The following is a 12551-nucleotide window of genomic DNA, read 5'->3' as shown; positions in this document are numbered from 1 at the left end:
TTATTCACATCTCTTTCACATGCAGAATATGCTAAACCCTGTCTTTGGAACCCCACAAATTTTTTTTCGTATTTTCTTTTTTTTTAATTTTTATTTTTAAAGATTTTTATTGATTATATATATTCATGGGGCACAGAACTGACTCTTAGCACCTATGTCCAAGATGTGATGATCAGATCAATACTATAGCATGCCTACCACCAAAATGGCAATTGTTCCTCAGGTCCCTACCCAACCTCTCCCCAACCTCCCTCCCTCTGTCCCCTCCACCTGCCAGCAACCTTAGGCCTGTTCTCTCCCTCTGCAAGACCAACATACCACTGTGACGACATATGGTATTTTTTCCTCTGTGTCTGGCTTATTTCACTTGACATAATTTTCTCCAAGCTCATTCATGTTGCTATGAATGGCAGAATTCCATTCTTTACTATGGCTGAGTAGTATTCCATTGTGTATGTATAGCACATTTTCCTTATGTAGTCACCCATCAATGGACATTTAGGTTCTAGGAACCCCACAGTTTCCATCCAATCATTCATTAAACTCTACCAGAATCTTGTGATCTGATGTATCAGGTTGAAATATGGCTCCTCTTGATCTGAAAACATTATATAAAAAAATAAGTTATCTTATCCCATACAAACCAACATACGATGGTGAAACAGGTGAAATACAAGAGCAATAAACACGTCCATTCAAAAAGAGGGAAAAAAAGACAGCAGTCACTAGACCATTGCAATTGGTCTAAAATCACACTGTAAAAATGCTGCCTTGTTCTCCTGTTCTTGGGGAGGGGAATAATTCTTTATTAGGCACTAATTCTGCTCTCTGGAAGTGGCTCCTCTCAGTACATTGTTCTCTGTAGACAATGACCTCTGAAACATCCTTCTTTTCTGTCACACCTCCTTAAATACTTATGAGGAGGGCATTGAAAGATATATCATCTCTTATGACTAATTTCCTGCTTGAAGGAAGTTGGGGGAAGAATGGTCTCTCTACATTTTGAACTCAGTATCTTTTAGTGCATATTGGTAGCAAATATGGTAACTGAGTCATCTAAAACATTTAGTTGATTTTTATTACATAGCTCTGCCAGAGCTGTCTAATAGAACTTTATATAATTACGGGAATATTCTTTGTGCTGTCCAGTAAGGTAGCCACTAAGCCACCTGTGGCTACTAAGCACTTGAAATATAGTTAGTACGACTGATAAGCCAAAATTTTAAGTCTTAATTAATTTTAATTTAAATAGTCATGTGAGGCTAATGGCTATCATGTAAGATAACACAGCTAAGACTTAGTTATGATATTTTGAGCACATTAGGCTACTATGGGTTCTTAGCCTTAACCTTTTTAGAAGCTCTTTTGTCCAATTATGAGTGTCTACTAGGTTTCACCCTAATTTTTTCAGAGGTCTTGTCAAAGGAAACTATAGCCACACCATGTTATTGGTTTTTATCCTGAGACCATGTATATAACAGCTATGCTCTAGCTTTGACCTTCACCTCCAGGATATATCAGAATTGAAAATTCTTTTGTCATCTGGAAAGGCTAGTAATAAGAACCTCTTTTATTTTCCAACCAAACAGGTTATAGACTCTGCATTCCTTCTAAATTTGCTTACAATCTGCTTAGCACTTTTCTAAGCTCATCTCTTTCTCAAAGTACTGTATCAAAGGTAAAAGAAACCAGATTATGCCTTCAACACTTGGCAAGTTGTACTTGCCCAAGTACAAAAAATCCACTAAGAACATTTTCTATTTTGCCAATTATTGTGACAGATCATTTTAGTAATCTTATCACTACATTATATGGATTGCCATTTATCCAGCTTTCTCTAATTTTTCTCTCATCACTGACACTTGCTGGTTTTAAAACACATGCCATAAGTGCCATAAGTTTTAAGTATTTAATATGGTACACCTGACTTTTTGGTACCAATTTTTCTATTAGTTAGCTACTGGCTCAAAATGTTACATATCAAACCATCCTAAAACTCAGAAGCTTAAAACAACAATAATCTATTTTTAGGAAACGTTGCTTTGCTATGGATCAAATGATTTAAGCCAGGTTCAGTGGGAATGGTTCAAACCTGTGCCGTATGTTTTTCATCCTCATCCTGGGACCACCAGGCTAGTCCAGAAATGTCTTTCATATGGAAAAATTAGGGGCACAAGAAAATAAGCTCTATCCAACAGCAATTTTAAAGATTTCTTGCCATGTCATGCTTGCTAATATCACATCAGCAAAAACAAGCCACATGACCAAACTCAAAGTCAAGTGGAAGAGAAATATATTCCTCTTTAGTGGTAGAAACTGCATCACACGATAAAGAGTATAGTTGCAGGGTGTGTGCAGAATCCAGACTGTAAAAGCAATCTAACATAATTACTTTGGTGAGAGAAATAGGTGGAGCAGTGATGAACAGAGCCAGATCATAAGAGGTCGGGGAGTAAATGGTAGGAAACTGGAAACAAGAAATGTAGATGACATTCTTCATAGAACCATGCATTACTAGGGTTAGAGGGAAGCACATGGGCTATTTAGTAAAATCGTCATTTTGAAGCTTAATTTCTTTCTACAAGAGCCTCAGAAAGTACTCTTTGCGTTACTTCTTGAATGCCTGAATTGACAAGAAACTTACTACCATTTCTGCTTACTACACTGTATATTTTGTGACATCTACATTCCTGATATATTTTTTGAAATCCAGTCAAGGGATAATGAAATAATTCTGCTGACTTATGTCTGTCACTGCTTGATATTAGTTCTGCTCTTTATGGCAATGCAGAATAAGACCATTCCTTCATGTATAAGTTAGTGTTCTAAATGTTTGAAGTCAGCCATAATGCCCATCCCCTAAATGCTCTCCTTCAACACAACTCTATCTATTTCCATTGGCTGTTTCTCAGATAACATACAATTAAGTATAGTTATCTATCTGATTTGAGCTTTGAGGTATTTCCAAACTTACTGTAATGGCAGAGCTATTTATCTAGGTTTTTTTTTTTTTAAAGTTGTTTTTGCTATTGGAACATTCTACAGTTTTAATGGTTGACATGTTATCAAGATAATCAGTTCATGAGGAACTTGCTGAAGGTTTGTTAACTTGGTTTTGATGGTGAATTGTGGGTGTTGTATAAATGGATAATTGTGTATAAGGAATGGTTCTCCGAATATTCTTTGGAAAGAAACTTTTCTGGAACACATAATTATTTTATCCTTAGCAGCGACCTCAATAAAAGCATTAAAAGTATGTTCATGCCATCGATATATGACAATAAGTTGAATAGGGTTGCCTGTAACTCAAAATAGCAGAAAGATAATTCTAATTAACACTTGAGTAATTAGAGAAATAGTCCATCAGAGAAAGTATAAAATTCATTAGATATAATTGTTAGCTTTTGTACTGTTGGGTTTGAAGCCATCAGAGGAATAAAAGTCAGAAAGTCTGGCCAGACCTAAGTACAACATAAAAGATGGGGATGTCAATGTGGATCACAAGCTGAGAGGGAAACAGAGCTGTTTCGTTGCTTCTTAGTATTATTAATTATTAATTGGTTATAATGGATAATTAATGATAATGAGTAATAATATTGATGAAATAGATATAACAGAGCAACTGCAAATAATAAGGCTGACTTGTAGACTAGCAAAGATTAGAGATGAAGTTGGCACGGTGTTCATATTTGATGTTGGTGTTTGCTTTAATTTGTGTTATAGCTGCTTATTCATCTGAACAAGGAGGATTTTAGGGGAACTGGGCTCTGTTGTCTACTTTTTTCACAAGTCATCTAAACATATCCATTTGTATTCAAGGAAAATATAATTGATTCATAGAGAAAAAAGAGATGAAAATCAGATTCGTATTTTCTAATATTATGAAAAGAAAAAAAATCACTCAAGACTGCTTACCAAAAGCAGGGCTCTTTTCAGATTCCCATTAGTATCTGCATGGGATTCAGCCAATGGAATATTTAATATTAATTTTATTTCTTAAGAGGGCCATGGATTTTAGCATAAGGAAATAGTATAAGTGTGAATATGCTGGCTACGTTTGATACTTTTTTCTTGCAAGAACATATTTACTGCCAGTAAATGGCTGACATGAGCTACCTTCATTTCTGAGAAACAGGAGAGATGCCATAGTACAATCCCTTCATATTCTGGATGTTGCATCAAATCCAACTGGGGCCTTATTATTAACACTCATCACGTTTTGGTTTCATTTATTTATGCTAATTTATTCCAAGGCCTCTTGTTCATCATCTTTTCAAAATGATTATTTCTAGCGGACCGATATGGATAGAAAAGCAAAGGGAGAAAAAGGCAGTGACATCTGCCACACAAAGTGGTGCTGAGGACATACATTGACGACAGAAACACAATGCCCTGAATCCTTGGCTTGAGCACATTTAACATTTCATGGGTTTACCATTCTCAAGCAACCCTGAAGATCCCTGACAGTTTATCTCTGCTGATTTTGCCAGAGATATAAGTTTGAATTATGGGCTTTGTGAAGCTGGTGAGAAAGAATTAAGTCACTTACTAATGGGTCCAAGCCCCTACACAGCATATGCTGTTCAGCACATGGTTAATGTGGCAAAAGAATTCATGGTCGTGTATTTATAAATGTGACTACTTAAAAGTATCAGGATTTATTAATAGATTTATCTAACTAATACTTATTAAGTGCCTGTGATGGCCATCAGCGTGTCACTCAGCCTTTCCAACCATTAGATTTCCATTCTTTAAAATAGGATTAAAACCGCCTGATTTTTGTTTGTTTACTAGAGGATTGGGGAGTATTTTTAAGGTTTGGTGCATTGCCTAACACATAGTAGATGTTCACTTAGTAAATGGTGACAATATTATCAGTAGTATTAGAATTTTATTTCCTAGTAATAAATCAGAGTTTTAAAATATATATATATATGTATTTACGTATCCTAAAGTTTCAGGTTTTGAATTAGGGTTCTGGGGGAGTAAAGTGACCTCTGGATGTCACAGTGACCAGTGGCATTCTCTAGACCAACTTAATTTGATTTAAATCTTGGGCTTGCCATTTCCTAGATAAGTGATTTGGGGAAATTATTTTTTTTCTGGGCCTCAGTTTCCTCATCTTTAAAATAGAAACAGTATGAACACTGCCTCACTGAGTTACTATGAAGATAAAGTGAATTATTATTTAGATTTAAATATTTAGGATAGTGCCTGGCTTACTGTAAGCATTCTGTAGATCTGAGCTAATGTTGTGTACAATAGATTGTCTACAATCATGTCAATTTTTGCATGATAGCAAAACAAGCCTAGTTGCTTTGCAGAGCAAAGCCTGAAAAAAAAAAAAAAAAGGGCTATTGGAGAAACCAGGCAAGAGATGAGGCTAGAATGGGCTAAAAGTAAAAATAGTGAAGTTGGTAAAAAGTGGTAAGATTCAGGTCATGTCTTCAAGGAAGGTGCAAAAAGTTTGTTGACACCTTGGAAACACGGTTTCAGAAAGGTGGCAACAGGAATCATTCCAATCAGACAGAGTCATTATTAAGTGTATGGGAAAAACCATGGGAAGTAGACTAACAGTTTGGTTTTGGAAATGTCACAATTGACATGTCGGACATTCTGGTTGAGACGACAAATTGTCATTTGGATATATGAGTCTGAAGGTCAACGGAGTGGTCTAGAATACAGATATAAATTTTGGAATCATACTCATATAGATGGTACTTAAAACCATGGGACTGGATGGATAACACTACAAAACAAGTGAGTTCACATATAGAAGAGAAGGGGCCCTAAGATTGAGCTCAGAGTAGCTCACATTAAGAATTAAAGTAGATAAGTAGGAAACACAAGAGAAGAACCAGTGAAATGGCATAAAAACCAAGAGTAAACTGATTTTTTTTTCAGTGTTAATCTTTTTTATTAGAATATTCATTACTACAAATTGTAATTATTCTTTATGTCCCATACCTGATCAATCACTCCCCAACCCCTCTCTTTTCCTCCCCCCGATCTCTAGTATCCTTAGGTTTGTTCTCTCTTGTTGAAAGTTCAACTTATCATTATGTTCTTTCTCTCTCTCTCTCTTTCTTCTTTTTTTTTTTTTTTTTTTTCTTTTTCGTGACCGGCACTCAGCCAGTGAGTGCACCGGCCATTCCTATATAGGATCCAAACCCGCGGCGGAAGCATTACTGTGCTCCCAGCGCCGCACTCTCCCGAGTGCGCCACGGGCTCGGCCCTCTCTTTCTCTCTTCTTGTCTTAATCTTAATACTTTCCGTGGTGATAATGAACTCATGGGGCTGAGAGGAAGATGGGTAGAAATTTTAATTGTATAAGTTATTCAGTTTTTGTTTGTTTGTGGAGAAGTATAAGTAATAAAATTATTCAAGGAAGTTTCTGGAGGGAAAAAGGCACTTATTGTGAGGAATATCAGGTAATTTTTAGAAAAAGTTGACTAACAAGGTCTCAGGGAAGATGAAGATTAGACACCCCTAGGGAAACCACTAGGAGGATTTGAGGGCTTACCTTCTATCAGTTGCACACCTCAATTTTCAACTTTTCTTCAGAGCTCAAACTTCCAAGATCCTAAAATATGATTAGCCCAATTTATGTCAGGTGTCTATCATTTCTCCAATCAAAAACAGGGGTCAGGGCTACATTGTACACAGTTATCAGTAAAATGGTGTCAGTTCCCAAAGAAGGAAAAATTGTGAGCTTGGTAGAGAATCCAAGAAGAGTTTACAATTTAAAAATTAATTATAAACACTTGAAAATATTTTCTTTGACATCCAGATATGTTGGTTTAGATGTTTAAACTTATTAGAAAAGTTGTTATGGTTTTTGTTATAATAAACTTTCCCATTACCAGTTTAAGGATAAACAATCCAGAGTTGTGATTTAATGAGATTTCCCTCCAATGCCTCTTGGCAATTTTCATAGCTGCACAACAATAGCACAATGGAGAATTTGAACCCCTTAAATACATTATTTTAATTAAGACATATGGCTTCCTGGACCCCTCTTTCACTTAGTTCTTTTATACAATATTTTAGTTCTTTAGATTGCTAAGTTTCAAAGACAAAACATTCTTGACTACTCAGACCCAGTAAGAGTGTGAAAAAGTGGAAACTACTAGTCTAGGAATCTAAAGATTGAGTTATATTCCTGGTTCGGCAACTAACCAGCCGTGAGACCTTTCTCAAAATGTTTAGCATCTTATATCTCAGTTTTCTGATATCTACAGACAATATTAGATTTCAGAAATGGCAACTTATTTCATCTTCATGCCAACTTCAGTCTATTTTGTGTTGAGAAGAGCTGAGGTCATATGTAAGAACTTCTGGAAAGGGAACTTGATCAGTTAATGTTCCATGGCAAGAGGTCAGCCATGCATGTTGGAGGAATAAGACCTGGCAAAATATTTTTCCAGCTACTTGCCATGCAGGAGCTGGATGGTATATCCATTCAAAATGAATTTATTGAGTATATGCCCATACCTAGCACTGTGTCAGGCAAGAAGAACGATAAAGATGGATTGATAAGATATGGTCCCTTATCCTGGTGAAACTCAGATTCTAGCAAGTGTGGCTAGAGTTATAAGAGATTATGTCTAAAGTTTACTCAAGCTTTAAAACTGCATGTATTTCTGATTTGCCTAGTGCTATAAAATCTAGCTGTTTCAGTGAAACTCTTCGACCCTTTTTCTTATTAGCAGTTCACTATCTCCCATATAAGTATATAAAAAGAAATAATTGCATACAGATAGACAGCCTCATGGATGCATGGTGGCTCTGGAGGCAGGAACGACAAGCAAAATAACTGCAAAACTGGTCAAGTGAAGACAGCATTATTGCCACCACCTCACAGGATTGATCTCTCACTGCCACACCACTGATGCAGGGCATTACACAGTAACACTAAAACTGCTGCTTTTGGACACTGAATATGGCTGCCACCAAAGCCGGTACTCTAGAATGGGCTTTACACAATTCCTGCTCCTCTTTCTGCACCACTAGCTTCTTATTCAAAGTCTGAGGTGTGCGTCAAAGTGGGGAATATAGATAAAGTGTTTGTGCATTGGCTGCAAGGAAAATGGTAGCTTCAGTTTCTATAGTGTGTTCTCATTACTTGGGAGAAACCCCAAACTTCCCTATCCTCTCTTCTCACCCAATTAATTTATGCCTGTCTATGGCTATACTCTTAGTTATATTTTTATCACTTTAAGTTCATACATCAGTCTCTTGTAAGATTACTTAGCATGAGTTAGGATACCTGTATCTGATCATTTCTGAGATAGAACAACAACAAAAAAAAGTTTATGAGCATATATTTCCCAAACCCTGGTATACAGCCACTTTATCAGGGAAAAATGCTACCTTATGAGGTCTCTTGGCAGGCATCCAGCTAGATTTCTAGTAACACCGGCCTTTCCACATGCTAAATAGTATTCTTTTTTCAGACCTCAAAAATAGACAGCTGTTTGTTTTGTTAAATGAAACCAGCTACAGCCACTGACATGCTCGCTATCTCAAAAGTTGGAAAGGAAGTAAGGGAGTAAAAGCTAGAAAGCAAACACTTGATAGTTTTGCCTACCAAAAAATCACCTTTAGGCCATGGGTACCTCTTTATTCCCTCCTAAATAGCACAATGTAGGTTCCCCCATACAGTCTTTCTTCTGCTTATTACCTCCGAGTATCTCAATGTCTCTGTTTTCTATTTTGTGGACAGGCAATTGCCAAAATAATCTGTCTAAAGCACTGCTACAAGCATACTGGTCCTCTACACTGAAACTTTCCTGCAGGCCATTTTGGCCTATACATTAAGTATAACTTCTCAGACCGATGTGTAAGGTCTTTTACAATCTGGCCCCTATCATCACCTCATCACCTCCCACCACTTTCTCTCCCATTCTCTTCTCCCTGCAAGTTCTCGCCTTTCTTCCCTCTTACCTGGAGTACCCTCTTCGTCACTTCTGTTGAGCCCTCAATCATTCCAGCTCCTCCATGAGAGCTTCTAACAAACTTTACTTATTCCTTCAACTAGATCTGTTTCCTTCCCCCTTTTAAGCCTCTATAGACATACTTTTCTAAATTGAGTTATAATTTACATACATAAAAATGTATGGATTCTAGGTGTCCAGCTTAGTGAGTTTTGACCCAGCAACCACCACAACTGAGGCATTAAAATATTTCCACCACCCCAGAAAATTCCCTTGCACCTCTTTCCAGCAAATCCCTCTGCCTCATAGGTGGCCACTATTATGATTTCTCTCACAGCAGCTTTGCCGATTCTGGAATGTCATATAAATTGAATTGTACACTATGTATTCCATTATGTCTGGTTTCTTTTGCTCAGCAGAATTTTTTTGAGATTCTACTGTGTTATTAGGAACAGTTTGTTCCTTTTTATTGCTGAGTATTATTCCATTGTGTGAGTATAGCATTGGGTCTTCATCCTTTTTTTAATTCTTATGTTTCATTTATTTACTTGTCTACTACATCAATTCATCAAAATAAATGAAGCATGCTGATATCTATACCTTTTTATGAACCATAATAACTTTGTGAACTGTCTCATTTCCTGTCCATATTGTATTTTCTGTAAAAAGAAGGAAATGAGAAGAGAGGCAGTTATTTCATTTCTGCTATATCCTAGGTGCCAGGCAAGGATACCTCATTTAATCTTCGCCACAGACCTATGAGGTAGATTTTATCCTATTTTACAAATGAGGAAACTGAAAGTCTAAGGCATTAAGTATCCTGCCTCAGGTTATACACTGAGTGGAGGAAGTAGAATTTTAAACTGGATACTCCTGGATCTTTTGTTTACATTTATTTCTGCGTCATTCTTTGCATTCTGTGCAAAATTCTACAACTGTGCCGAGTATATGTATATAATTTTGTATTTTATTTATTTTATTGAAATGTAATTGATTATGTATGTTTGCGGGGTACAGAGTTGAATTGCAATACCTGAGTACAATATGTGATGATCAAGTCAGGATAATTAGCATATTCATTACAAAATGTAAGCATTCTTTGTCTCCATTAACTAGTTTCTTGTCAACTCCTCTCCCCCTCCCCCTTTCCATTTTGTAAACATCCTTAAGATGCATTATATTAGACGAATAATAAGTGAAACAAAAATACACAGCAAATAAGTGTAATAAAGTGTTCTCACTAACTGTCATTACCCAGTCCTATGTCAGGCAACAAAGTGATGACGGATAGCTTTCCCAGAAAAGTGGTCAATCCGTGTTCTTCCCATGATATCCTGCGGGTCATTATCATAGCTGTTCCCAGATTCCATCTACTGGACTTTCCATAATTTCAAATCTTATTTAGAGTCATCTTTTCCAGACACTCCTGTCTAATATAGATTTAGGATGCTAAAAGATCTATTACAAATTTTATTTCAACCACTTACTATTTTTGTGAGTTTTGAAAAATTACTTACCCTCTTTAAGCCTCAATTTCCTTATTTTCAAAATGAATGTAGTAACATTTACTTAGTATTGTTGAAAAAATTTACACAAATTTGTATGGAGTTTTTAGCAAAATGCTTGGCACATGGTCAATAATAATTTTCCATGGTAAATGTTGTGATCCAAAAACCAACTAACTCTGTCTACTATTTTGGCCACCATTGCCTAGTGAATATCACCTGTATTCTCTGTTATCAAAGAAAAATCAACCCACAATGAATGTACAGTAAAGAATGTAAATATAACAGTTGAAAACATACCAGTCATAGTCCTGCAGGAGGGTAGGAACCAGGGCGTTATTAGAAGGAATTACTCTACAGACGAGAATAGTGGAGTGGTTAAGTATATGGACTGTGGAGTCACCGACTATATTAGAATCCTAGCTCTAACATCACCATTTGGGTTATCAAGGCCAAGTCACTTAGCCCTTCTATGCTTATGGTCCTAATTTGCAAAGTGGAGTTGATAATGATGGAATCTACTCCTAGGGTTGTTTTAAATTGAAATAATACATATATCATACACAGCATACTGCCTGGCACAATGTGAATTCTCAATAATTGATTTTCATTTTTTATAATAAGTATTAATGTTGTCAATCTAATTGTGGTATGAGTGAGGGTTTGCCTGAGCCAACTGTCAGTTAAAATAACAGGAAAAGAGTGTGTTTGGTTTTCCCCAGAGAACCTGCTTTCATGTTTCTTCTCTAGGAGCTGATCTTTCCTGCCAGAAAAGCACAGAGCAAATTAATTACCTATCCTGTTAACAGGGAAAATGATTGTTTTCCACAGGGAGATGCTCTGACCTCCCACTTTGACAACCACAGTGCCAGGATGGCACCACAGTGGGAAAAGTTAAGAGTAGTGTGCTACTTCAGTATTAAGGGTTGAAAACAAGGTTGTTACCATAACTAGGCACTGAGTAAGTACACATGAGCTCTCAGTGTTTATGATTAGCAAGAAACAGCCTCCAAGGAACTCACAAAAAAAGTCATGCACATTAGAAATAGAGTCCATGGAAAAGAGAAGACTGCTATCCAGGACCTCTGAATCCCTGGAGAATGAGGGTTAGGTCAGATCACTCTCACTGAAGCCTTGAGCAGATACAGCCTGAACTTCATCTGTCTGATGGATATGTAAGTAACTGTGAGAAAGGATCTGATTTATCGTTATCAAAGCCTTTAAATAATAGATCACATATATGGTTAAGTTTTTGCTCACTTGATTTCTTTGAATATAAACTAAAAAAGTGAATGCTATTTAAATGCTATCAAGCAGCAAATATCACTGAGCTAGCCAAGTAACTGTTAGACAAACCTATGGTAAAGTTATCACTCAGAAATAAACTGTTCCACACTAGGTAATGCCATCTTAGGATATGTTGCAAAAACATCAGTCACAGAAACTTTGAAAGGAATATACCTGGACAGTGGTTTTCTAAACAAACAAACGAACAAACATAAGAGTTCTTTTTTTCACAGCATGAATATGCAAACTCTCAGAATGTAAAAAATATTTTTTTTTTTTTTGTCGTTTTTTCGTGACTGGCACTCAGCCAGTGAGTGCACTGGTCAGTCCTATATAGGATCCGAACCCGCGGCGGGAGCGTTGCCACGCTCCCAGCGCAGCACTCTACCAAGTGCGCCACGGGCTCGGCCCGTAAAAAATATTTCAGTTAAAAACTAGGAAGAGGAGAGCATCCTCTCTCATTACTAGCTCATTCCCTATCCTGAAAACAGCCTCTGAGATGTCTCATCGACTGTGGAGCCACAAAATTTAAGCCATTACCTCAAGCCATCAGGATTAGTGCCCAGTTCCATTTCTTTGGGAAAGAGCAAACTTGGTGGTGGGCTGCCTAAAAAAAGGTCCTTGTAGGAAAAACCCCAGAATTGACTTGAAACAGGAGAGCTACTTATGGAGAAAACCCAAGACCATGTTAAAAGAGAAATCCTGGCCCATGAAGTGTGAAGATTGTACCGGGGGGGGTGGGAAGAAAACAAGTATCAAAGGAAAAGTCTTATCTTCAAAAAAGAAAGAAAGAAAGAATAGAAATAAGCAATGATATAACGAC

The sequence above is a fragment of the Cynocephalus volans genome, chromosome 4 (assembly GCF_027409185.1).
Source record: "Cynocephalus volans isolate mCynVol1 chromosome 4, mCynVol1.pri, whole genome shotgun sequence".
Lineage (NCBI taxonomy): Eukaryota > Metazoa > Chordata > Mammalia > Dermoptera > Cynocephalidae > Cynocephalus > Cynocephalus volans.
The sequence above is the reverse complement of the archived record's forward strand: the minus strand, read 5'-3'. Positions refer to the sequence as shown.